At 39.1% G+C, this 11,910-nt stretch overlaps 1 protein-coding gene across 1 annotated transcript in view; it reads left to right on the forward strand.

Annotated features, from left to right (window-relative positions):
• The first annotated feature begins 3,453 nt into the window (after positions 1 to 3,453).
• dennd2b (DENN domain containing 2B) overlaps positions 3,454 to 11,910 on the forward strand; it is a 189,901-nt gene continuing 181,444 nt past the window's right edge. The window contains exon 1 of the mRNA XM_034191010.1: positions 3,454 to 3,539. The gene's annotated coding sequence lies outside the window, so the exon portion shown is untranslated. The remainder of the gene's footprint in view (positions 3,540 to 11,910) is intronic.

The raw sequence follows: 11,910 nt of genomic DNA on the forward strand, positions 1-11,910 counted from the left end.
ATAGCTCCAAATCACAACAAACAGTTGCCCCAAGGCGCTTTATATTGTAAGGCAAGGCCATACAATAATTACGTAAAAACCCCAATGGTCAAAACGACCCCCTGTGAGCAAGCACTTGGCGACAGTGGGAAGGAAAAACTCCCTTTTAACAGGAAGAAACCTCCAGCAGAACCAGGCTCAGGGAGGGGCAGTCTTCTGCTGGGACTGGTTGGTGTCATATTAAATGACACATGAAACTCCACAAGCACAGCAGCTGGACATGATACTCAACTTTGAGGCCTCAAAATTATTGAACCATTAATTTTTTTAATGGTGATAAAATAGGAACATCACTGTCCATTCTGATTGCTGCTCAGATGTCCATCATGCCAAGGACTATGATGATAACACATCTCTGCTCCTCCCTTATGAATTCAACAGGATATGACAAACGTGACTACTATCTCCATCGACTTTAAGGCCACCTATCGTTACAAGCTCCAAAACTGAAAGTTCTGAGTGATTTTGTGCTGCTAAACCAAAGCTCGCTGTCCATATCAAATTGAAAAACCATGCCTCCCAAAAGTCCTTACCTTCAGTGAATTCGTCTGAGCAGGCACCTTATCAGAGTTTGAAGGATGACGTATCACAGTGGAAGTACTTCTTCCTGATACCAACAACAGATTAAACATCAGTGCCTCTAACTCTCCTTATCCCTGTTTTGATTAGACCAATTCAAACAGGATGTTTTTAGCTTGTTTATCAAACTTATTCTACCCAGTACCAGTTCCTTATCAGTGGCAGGGGTGGTGGCCAAGCAGTCAAGTGCGCTTATTTCCAGTACAGAAGGTCCCGGTAATATGGAGTTCCATCAGGATCAGTAAAATATGTCAGTATGTGGACACATTAAAACCAGGTTCCCTCTTTAGTTTGTACTTGTTACCACTACAGGTCATAGCCACTTACTGAACACTATGTTAATTAAAATCTGACATCAAACTTAGCTGTTTAGTCCTTATTCTTTTGACTTTTTCATTGTCCCTACATTGTGGATTCATATGGTTTATATATTGTGCCAAATCATCTTAAAGCACTATATGTGAATAAGGAACATCAATAGCTATAAAAAAAATTAATGGTTAAATATTGATGATATGGCCTTGTAACATTAGTCGTAAGAGTATAATATGGTTTATGAATATACCTTAGTTTGATAAAACAACAAAATATGCAGTTATCACTTAAAATGCAAGTAGGCAAGTCTCCAGAATCTTTTCAGTTGAATTAATTAAAGTATACTGTATATTAGTTTCTAATCATGAAGTGATTTTTGTTTTAATTCGTGATATCCACCAGGTGGCATCAAAGTATGCCAACATAGCACTTTTGATTAACTTTGGCCACTAGGGGGGCAAATCCTTTTATTAAATGGGTGTAGCATGCTTCTTTAATGCTCCAAGAAAATCTGTTCAAAGCTGAAAAGGAGTTCTGGCATATGGCTGTTGATGCTTTGAGAGTCAATGCCAGTTTAAATGTCGTTATCCCAACTAGGAGCATTGTCATCAGTGTTTTCCCGTAGTTTCACAGGAGGTTATTTTATTTATTTTCACAAATTCACCCCCCACCCCTTTACAAAATCCTGGATCTGGCTGAGCCCCTGGTTCGACATAACTATAACTATAACTATATATATATATATATATATATATATATATATATATATATATATATATATATATATATATATATATATATATATATATATATACTGTATATAAAATGACTGTTTCGTGCCTCAAGAGCATGTATTAGGTCAGTGTTGTACCCATTTCACTTCTCATCGCATCAACAGTACTCAAATACAACTACACACTGCTTTTATTCACCTTTCCACATCTTTTACTCTGCCATGCCCTAGCAGCTCACCAAAGTTAATGCTAGCACTGGCATTGCTAGTGGATGGTGATCCCAAAAGTGCCACATTAGCATTAGCGAAGACTGCAGTTTCTGTACGTTGTTGTTGGAGCCGCACGCTTTGTTTGCTGGCCTCACTGTGTGTATTTTTATTACGACAATGTCTTATTTTCTTTCTTTCTTTCCATTATGTGTCCATGCAATAACCTTCTTTTACCACAGCAATCTTCTTTTGCTAGTGAGCTGATTCATGTCATGCTTATCGTAACCCTGGCAACATCAATCATAAAACCACACCCATTATACAGACTTCATGGACAACTTCAGCTTCTGTACATATTTTGCAAGCATAGTATAGTATAGTATAGTATATATATATATATATATATATATATATATATATATATATATATATATATATATATATATATATATATATATATAATTTCAAATTATTTATAAAATTGTGTACTGAAATTTTCATGACAGCTTGATGTCTTGGCTTTGTTTGCTTACATACATTATGTGGAATCATGTTTGGACGGTTTGAATTTTGTCAGAATGAAGCCAGTAACACCCAGGAAAAAGTGGAAGGCGCTTAACTTTTCAGTTTTATGATTTCTAAAATTATGCTATTAACATATAGTATATGATACTTTTAACTTTTTGGTTTAGATATCAAAAAGTATTTAATGGGTGGTACACTTAATTGGAGTGGGGAAAATGAATGAATGAATTTAAAAGCTAGGTGGAAACTCATTTAAATCTCAAGTCTTTCTTTGCTTTCTCTTATTCTTATCACTTTTACAAAGCTTTTAACTTGAACCTAAATGTGCTAATTGTGTCACATGAGCATAAAAATAGGAAACATGTGACCTTTTGACCTCTTGCAATAGGTCAAGGTTAGCCATCTTTGAACTTGTCCAAGGTCTGTGTCCCAAGAATGGTCCCTGTGAAATTGAGGACCCTGGCAGTAATAGGACTGGAGTTATACTGAGCACAGACAGACAGACGCATGGACACGCATGCAAAGTCTTTGCAATACCCGATGGCCATATTTTGGCCTTGGGTAAAAATGTTTTCCATTTTTATTGTATTTTTAAGGCCTTTTGTCAAAAGGTCTTAACTTTTAATGAAAATGTTATTGTTTCAAATTAATTATATATATGATACAAGCACTAAAGGTTGTATCACATATAATAACTAAAGGCACTGTTATCTGTTATTCATATGATTCATATTATTGTTTATTCTTTTAACAACATTGTTATTGTTTAAAGCTAAAAAGAATCTTTAAAGTCTGTAAAATTCCCAGTAAAAGTAACTGAAATCCACCAAATGAAGCTGTGATTACATTTATATGCGGACCATAATAACAATAAGTATCTCCCTTTTTGAATGCAGCTGCGTCATCACTTCCTGTGCAGTCTATTCTCTCTCTCTCTCTCTCTCTCTCTCTCTCTCTCTCTCTCTCTCTCTCTCTCCTCCCCCCCCCCCCCCCCCCCAAATGCATTTTTTTTTTTTACAGAGGAGACTTTTCTCCGCTGAAAAATATCAGTTTTCAGTCTGCGCAGGCAGAAAGCAGCGCACAGCCTCTGTTCAACAATGGACCACTGAACAAACACTAGAGTGACACAGGAACACAGGTCAGCTTTGTTTTTAAGTCGTTAAATGACGTCATTGCGGAAATTTCACGCACTTTTGAGCTTTTTGACTAACTTGCAATAATGTCATATATAGTGATGAGAAAGTTATGTTTTACAGTCTGGTGTATTGTTAAACAATTGTAGACGTCTGAACTTATTCATAATAATGATTTTCAACAATGTTGGTAATTGCTGTTTAAAAAAAAACGTGGTGTCTTTTCTCATTTGAAATGCTGTATTTTTGGTAATGAGCCTACAGGGGGCGCCCCGGTCTTTGAATTTGTGTTGACTTAAGAACAAAATGATGTTGCTGTTTCTTTTGTATCCTTCTGAACATATGTTATTTAATACATAATTGGTTACATTGTTTGTACATCTTGAAAAATGTTGTTACCTGTCATTGAGGAGGACAAGGTTCGCACTCCAGTCAAATTATTCACTTCTAAAATGTAATTGCTGACGAAGAAAAACTTTTCATCTTTAAAGGGTTTGTAATGTGCCTTTTTAAAAATGTACTTTTACAGTTAAATATATTTGAGGTTTCATGTTAAAACTACCACTGAGAAAGTCCTTCCATATAAGCATATTTTGAGGATTTGAAGTGGCTCGTTTTGGACATCCGTGAATTGTCACATGACCATACAGTGCATCTGGAAAGTATTGACAGTGCTTCAATTTTTCCGCAATTTGTTATGTTACAGCCTTATTCCAAAATGGATAAAATTCATTTTCCCCTCAAAATTCTACACACAACACCCCATAATGACAATGTGAAAAAAGTTTTTTTTTTTTTTGATTTTTGCAAATTTCTTAAAAATTAAAATTTAAGGTATTCACATCCTTTACTCAATACTTTGTTGATGTACTTTTGGCAGCAATTACAGCCTCAAGTCTTCTTGAATGTGATGCCACAAGCTTAATGACTGAAGCTTCATTAATCAGTTCAGTAGAAACTGCTGACATCTCGTGGTCAGATGATATACCACATCCTATAACATGACAAGCTGAAGTCCAAACAGCACTGAAAAAGATGCAACAACAAGCAATATTATAGTCATTATTGACCAAAAAGAATAGGAGATCAAAAAGAGGAAGTGATAAGTTGTAGATGATATTAAAATTAACAGGGCATCTCCAGAACAAATAACATTTATTTAATAAACTGATCTACATTGATCTTTATCAATTATGCATTTACTCCACACTGAATGTATATTCAGTGTGGAGTAAATGGAGTACATGCACACAACATATGGTATTCATGAATATTACTTCATTTTGTCCAGTACTCATAGTATTGCAAAGTACCATTTTTTAAGGAACATTAGCAAAAAAAAAAAAAAAGTCATGACTTGCCCATCATGGATTTGAGCACTGCCCATTTTGGTTCAGTGCCCCTAACCTCCACAAGGATGCCAGAAATGCTCTGCCAGAGGTGTGAGTTAAAGAGCTCTCAGACAGCGGGCTCCTCCAGAAGTTTCCAGTTCACCCACACTATCCCTTTGGGCTTACCAGGTCTGTCCAAAGTCCTCCTCCACCCTCTGATCCAACTCACCACCAGATGGTGATCAGTTGACAGCTCTGCCCTTCTCTTCACCCATGTGTCCAGAACATGCGGCCTCAGATCAGATGATACGATCACAAAATTGATCGACTTTCGGCCTAGGGTGCTCTGGTGCCATGTACACTTATGAACATCCTTATGTTTGAGCATGGTGTTCGTTATGGAGAGTCCATGACTAGCACAGAAGTCCAATAACAAACAACCGCTCGGGTTTAGATCAGGGAGGCCGTTCCTCCCATTCATGTCTCTCCAGGTGTTCCTGTCATTGCCCATGTGTTCACTGAAGTCCTCCAGCAGAACAATGGATTCCCCCACTGGAGCCCCATGCAGGACTCCATTCAGGGACTACAAAAAGACCAAATACTCTGAACTGCTGTTTGGTGCATACGTACAAAGTCATCTACCGGGGCAAACTCCAATGCAGCGGCACTCAGCCAAGGGCTCTCGAGTATCCCCACACCCGCCTGGTGCCTCACACCCTGGGCAACTCCAGAGAAGAATAAGGTTAAAGTAAATGAGGCAGAGGGAATGTGACCTGGCCGGGAGGAAGCCCCGTGCCCCCGTCTGGAGCCAAGCCTGAACGGAGGCCCCGTCAGTGACTGTCTGGTAGCCGGGCCCGAAGATACAACGTAGACTTTCCATCTCCACACTGTGGGCTCACCACCCACAGGGGGAACAGCTGGGATTGAGTGCGCTGTCCCATGGATGGCAGTGAAAGTCAAGCGCATCGACGGACCAGACCTGGGTGGCATAAGCTATGCAGGCATGGAACATCACCTCGCTGTGGGGGAAGGAGCCGGAGCTTGTGTGGGAGGTGGAGTGCTACCAGTTAGATCCACGCACAGCCTTGGCTGTGGAACCACTCTCTTTGATAGGGGCTGGTCCTTGAATTAGCTGATCATTATCAGATGACACGCGTATGACATAGTACTTTTTATTTAACTTTCATCATGGAGAGACTTGTTATTACTTTGAAATTAAAAGCATTATGTTAACATTTTTATTGAACGAGCAACTTATGTACTTGTCAATGTAGGCTCTGTGTTGACTATGGCCTTTAAATATGAAAGTCATCATTTGAAATGGTTACACATTTGTAAACTGTCCAGCAGGCATCAGTGTTCAGCTTGTTTTCTTTCTCTGAAACATGAGTTTTACAAAGTTTCAAAATGTTTCAGAACAAGAGTTTTTTGTGCGTGTGTGTGGTTGTTGTTTCTTTTTTTTTGTTTTGTTTTGTAGTTTCCATCACAAATTTGCAGCACCGGGGAAAAGTTTTGGTATAATCCCCAACTACGTATTCTGTCCATTCTTTAATTCTGGTTTTACTTTGCTATTCTGTTGTGTATTTTGTCCTGTATTTGGCAACATAGCGGGCATCATGTTTCTCAGCTGCTAGCTGAACTTAGGTGACACTGATGTGAACATGGGAGATGGATCCAGCAGGTAGCAGACACATTTATAGGATATTACATATGCAAGACAAAGTTATTTTTGATTGATCTGGTGTCTCAAAGTTAACCCCCGTCTAATCAGTTCATCCTTATTTTATGCTCTTTTAATGTGGTGTGTTACAGGATGATGGCATTTATTGTGCTTGAGTTATTGCACGCACAAGCTGGCTAGGATGGACTAACCCATTCATTTGCTGTCTTACCCACTTAATCATCTACATTTTTGCTGTACAAGCCCTACACTATTTCCAACAAAGGGAAAAGAAATGAGATTTTAAAAAACTGTCACAAAAGTTTACAAACATTGTGAGAATTTGACCAGGGGTAGCTAATTTTTATTTTTACCCGAGGCCAACATATGGCTATCAGGTATTGCAAAGACCTGGCGTCCGTCCGTCTGTCTGTTTGTGTTCAGCATATGTCCAGTTCTATTACTGCCACAGTCTTCAAATTCACAGGGAACATTCTTGGGTGATAGACCTTGGACAAGTTAGAAGGTGGCTAACCTTGACATATTTTAAGAGGTTAAAAAGTCACAATCTGTTTGAATCTGTTCTGTTTTGTTTTTGAGTGGCGGGGGATGACAGCCAATCAGAGTAGCACTGCACTGTGACGTCATCAGTGGCTGGTCTCCTCAAAACCACTTTGCTTTGTGTTTATATGCATGTCTCTCATATATTATGTAAAAGCTAGTGAGAAATAAACACTTCTAAAACCGAAAACGCCATTTTTGGAACCTAATAACACCCCTGAACTTATTTCGCTGATGTTAGCATGGTGACGTCACAGGCTGGTAGCTTGCTGCAAAACTGTTTCATTTGTGAGTAAATATATCCTCTTTGTCATATATTATGTAAAAGATAGCGAGAAATAAACACTTCTGAAACTGAAAACACTCTTTTTGTAACCCGATACATTTTGCAGCATTAGCATGCACACTAACTTCTGCTAAGTCAAAGCTAACTTCCTATGGAGTTAAAGTTGTCTCATTAATACCACCAAATGCACAGAGGGTGACCTATAAATATTCCATGATTTGCATTACTTCCGCTTTTGTCAAAAGCTCATGTACACGCAAACGCAAAGCCTCCTGTAGACACTGTTAAAAGGTAAATTTTGTTTTTGATTGACTGATTAATAGAGGGGCTTCACTGAACATGTACATATTGTATGTAAGACATGATCTTAATAATGAATTAAACAACTGCAAATTATAAAGAACATATAAAGAATTATAAAGAAAGGCTCATACGGCTGAGCATATTTTAGCATTGTGATGTATTTATTGTTTTATATCAACTGCACACATGTAAGGGTTAATGCCAAATCATACATACTGGGAAATGTGATTTAGTAACCCTGATGTCTGATGGATTGATAAATGATGGATTTGCTAAGAATTATCCACTGACTGTAAACTGTAAGAGAGAAGCCAAATGAAAAGTTCAAAGTCAAAACAGGTTTGGAATGTGCCTGCGGACATAAACCGATGAAACTGTGCGTTGTCAAATTGCATGCAATGCTGTTCTGTTTGTCATGAGAAAGCATTTTCAAAGTCACTTGTAGCTAATTATTTGTCTTTTAGAAGACAACACAATGTTTGTAATGGACTCTCAGTCTGTATGAGGGCTGCTGCAGCTTCAGAGTGGCCTTGAGGCTTTTTCTGAAACCCAATCTGGTGTTTATTGCATTGCATTTTTATTGCAGAACAGAGCTGATGACCGTGCAGGAAGTTTGACCTTTTGCTATTCTTTTCAAAGGGGTTTAATGCTGCTTCTCATTGCTAAATTCCATACTTCCCAACACCCTTTGGCCCTTTGAGTGTCCAGAAGCTGAAATATCTGACATGAACATTTGTTATGGTCAAAAGTCCTGCAGGGATGTGCAATACTTATACTCATATGTCTGAGGAGTTTGGTATATTTTTTTTTTTTTTTTTTTTTTTTTTTTTTTGTGTGTTCATATTTGTGACTATATTATAGTGGGTGATAACTGAGATATGATGGAGAACAGCAGAACAGAAAGCTCTCTCGTGGGAATGAGGATTTCATGTGGGAATTTATCTATATGTGTTACAGATGCATGTTTTGCTTGTTTTTTTTTAAGGCTATTGTGTCCATAGCATGGGTGGTGGCCAAGTGGTTAGTACACTTGGTTTCAGTGCAGAAGGTTCCCAATTCAACCCCCATCCCTGCCACATTCCTCTATGTCGTGTGGAGCTGCGTCAGGAAGGGCATCTGGCGTAAAGCTTGTGCCAAACCAGCATGCAGATCCACCTCGGATTTGCTGTGGCGACCCTCAATGAAAAACAAGGAAGCAGTCAAAGGGACTTACTTTTTTGTACCCAAACTGTAACCTCTGGTGTTGAAAAATGACGCCAACACAGAAGTGCCAAATCATGCAGTTCCTTAAATAGCCACTTGAGGCTGGCTCCAAATGAGAGTCACTCTCCATAGACACCCATGTTAAATTGTCCAACTTTACACCAAAAATAAATATGTTTACAACCTGGTACAAAAAATAGTTTTGGTCTCTATAAATAGTTTCCCTGTCCATGATAACTATACTGGTGGTTAATTTTTACATAACTCATTATTATAATCTATTTTAAAACATAAAGTTATGGATAACCAGAGGCATGGCGGCTTTGAGTGACAGCCAGAGAGGGCTCGTGGTTAGCACTAGCCACTACTTGCTGGGAACCTGGCTATATTTGTCCTTTCTGAACATTTTGTTACAAATATTGAGATACTATGGTTTGCTGGATGGTTAATTATACTCATGGATCATCTAGTCTGTGCTCCAGTATTTCTATTGAGTAAATTTTTTTCTTTTGTTTCTATATTAGCACTTAACACAAGTTGAGAGTTTGATGACATTATCTCCATGCTTACTGAAGCAATATGCTAGTCATAAATTTCAGTATCCATACTCAAGCCACCAGTTTTGAAAAGCACCATCCATCCCACAAAAAAAAAAAAAATGTGATAATAAAACTCGCAAACCAAGATTAGCCTGTTAGCTATAGCTTGTTTGGTAACTCTGAGATAGGGGGCATGTTCGGGCTTCATATGTCCCACCAAAGTCATTCCAGTCTTGTTCACACTCCACCTCTGTACTCACGTATGGGTTAAGTGGGAGTCAGACACTGCCAACATGGCGCATGTTGGAGTCGCCACATTTGAGCTTCAAACCATCTCATCAGAAATATGGGTGATGTCATAGTGGGTTTAATGGTATTGTGCCAAAAAAAAAAGAAGCCATCATTAGAAATCCAAATGGGCTTCTCATCAGTGGAACAAGAAATTGTGTGTGAGCGTTTGTTACATCTTTTTATACCATGGTCAGTCAGAATTCCATGTCTAACTGGCGTGCATTATTTTTGTGTATACGCACACGTACGAGGGTAGGCTGAAAAGTTCTAAGGCTCACTATGATGCAGTTAGCCTTAGAACTTTTCAGCCTACCCTCGTAGTTCGGCGAGTTAAGTCACTGTAATATCTCTCCGCTCTGGTTGTCACCATAGCAACGCGCAAATCAGTTGGCGCAGATCAGCTGTGTTTTGACAGGTGAATGACAGAAACGTGATAAAACATGGATTTCCAAGTGAATTTTAATATTTTTGGCCAAAATAAAACGTTTGAGGAATGGAAAGAGGAGAGCAAACAAGAAGAACAGCAAAAGCAACGGCATAAAGATTTAACATCGGACGAACTGGACAAGATTGAAGACAGGAAAGAAGAAGAGAACGGTTGCCAAGGATGTAACTCCGCTTCGCGTTGTGGTGTTTTAGACTCTGCGTAGTGTATTCAAACCATATAATGCATGGCTTCTCGTTGTTTAATCCTTACGTAATGTTACCCTCAAATAGAGGTCAGTGTTTGCCATCAGGTTTTTATTTATTTATTTATTTTTGTACTACAACAGTGAGGATTCAGTCACTTCAAAATCTTTACGAAACTTTGAAAAGTTTTGTGTCAGGCTCTACATGAAACTATGCAAAAGGCCAAGTGGCCGGCGTCCCGCTGATTTGACATTACAAATGTCTGAGGTTTGTGAGTTTTTTCTGTTCCTAAGTGTGTGGGATGATTAGACATCACCAGCAGGGGCTCCGGGTGAGTGAACTACTTTTATTTGCTGTGGTGGCTGCTTTAAAGATGTTATGATGGCACATAAAGGTGTCTGCTAATATAATTGCTTGTTCATCCCAATAATGTGTTGAATGAGTTGCAAATATTTTAGAGTAATTTGTCATTTTTGCAGTAAAAAAAAAAATAAATAAAATTCTTTGAAATCATTTTGATTTTTTAGAAGGAGTACGAGGTCTGTCCGTAAAGTATAGGTCCTTTTTATTTTTTTCAAAAACTATATGGATTTCATTCATATGTTTTTACGTCAGACATGCTTGAACCCTCGTGCGCATGCGTGAGTTTTTCCAAGCCTGTCAGTGACGTCATTCGCCTGTGAGCACTCCTTGTGGGAGGAGTCGTCCAGCCCCTCGTCGGAATTCCTTTGTCTGAGAAGTTGCTGAGAGACTGGCGCTTTGTTTGATCAAAATTTTTTCTAAACCTGTGAGACACATCGAAGTGGACATGGTTCGAAAAATTAAGCTGGTCTTCAGTGAAAATTTTAACAGCTGATGAGAGATTTTGAGGTGATTCTGTCGCTTTAAGGACTTTTCACGGTGCGAGACGTCGCGCAGCGCTCTCAGGCGGCGTCATCAGCCTGTTTCAAGCTTAAAACCTCCACATTTCAGGCTCTGTTGATCCAGGACGTCGTGAGAGAACAGAGAAGTTTCAGAAGAAGTCGGTTTCAGCATTTTATCCGGATATTCCACTGTTAAAGGAGATTTTTTTAATGAAAGACGTGCGGGCGGATTGCAGCGTCGGCTCGCAGCCGCCGCGACGCTCCGCCACAGGAAAAACACCTCTGTTGGAAGCCTTGAGGACAAGTTGGAACATCTCCAGCTGATAAACAATTTCTCATATACTCACTCCACTGAAAGCCATCAAAAGCCAACTGGATTTTAACAAATGGTTATCAACACAGAGGTGTTTTTCCTGTGCCGCCGTGCCGCGTCGGCTGCGTCCCGACGCGCGGACCCGTCCGCACGTCTTTCATTAAAAAAATCTCCTTTAACAGTGGAATATCCGGATAAAATGCTGAAACCGACTTCTTCTGAAACTTCTCTGTTCTCTCACGACGTCCTGGATCAATAGAGCCTGAAATGTGGAGGTTTTAAGCTTGAAACAGGCTGATGACGGCGCCTGAGAGCGCTGCGCGACGTCTCGCACAGTGGGAAGTCCTTAAAGCGACAGTATCACCTCAAAATCTCTCATCAGCTGTTAAAATTTTC

The sequence above is a fragment of the Thalassophryne amazonica genome, chromosome 2 (genome assembly GCF_902500255.1).
Source record: "Thalassophryne amazonica chromosome 2, fThaAma1.1, whole genome shotgun sequence".
NCBI lineage: Eukaryota > Metazoa > Chordata > Actinopteri > Batrachoidiformes > Batrachoididae > Thalassophryne > Thalassophryne amazonica.